The following is a 572-nucleotide window of genomic DNA, read 5'->3' on the forward strand; positions in this document are numbered from 1 at the left end:
CCCCCCTCCCCACAGGAGGGCTGCCTGTCCACTGCAGAGACTTGTAGGAACAGGAGCCGCTTCTTATTTGTCTGGTTTGTAGCAGAAAGGACAGCTTGCTGACATCAGATAGAGCTGAGCTGCTTTTGAGCCTAGAAATGAAAGGAGGGAAAAAAAACACCTTACAACATCAGCAGGGGACACACTTCAGTGTAAAACACCCAGCAGGGAGGTGGCTTTTAGGAAAGAAAATGTTCAAACACGACTGGAAGCGTGGGGGAGACAGCACCACATGGTGGTCAAATCAGGCAGCTGCAAGATGAAAAAAAAGAAAAAAACTTCTGAAATTAAAGGCTTTGCATTCCTTAAAGGAACCCATATCGCCCTCTGCTTCATGTCACAGATTTAGATGAAGAACTGATGTTGAAAAATATATATGTGTTGTGAGTGACTCTGAGCCATAGGCGCCGGAACCACTGGGGCCAGGGGGCCATTGGCCCCCCCACTTTCCGGCCCTGCCACTGCGCTGTGTGTTCCCACCAGACGGCTGCACAGACTGCACGCGACTCTCACAGACTGTGACTAACGTGTCT

This window comes from Kryptolebias marmoratus, linkage group LG17 (assembly GCF_001649575.2).
Source record: "Kryptolebias marmoratus isolate JLee-2015 linkage group LG17, ASM164957v2, whole genome shotgun sequence".
Classification (NCBI taxonomy): domain Eukaryota; kingdom Metazoa; phylum Chordata; class Actinopteri; order Cyprinodontiformes; family Rivulidae; genus Kryptolebias; species Kryptolebias marmoratus.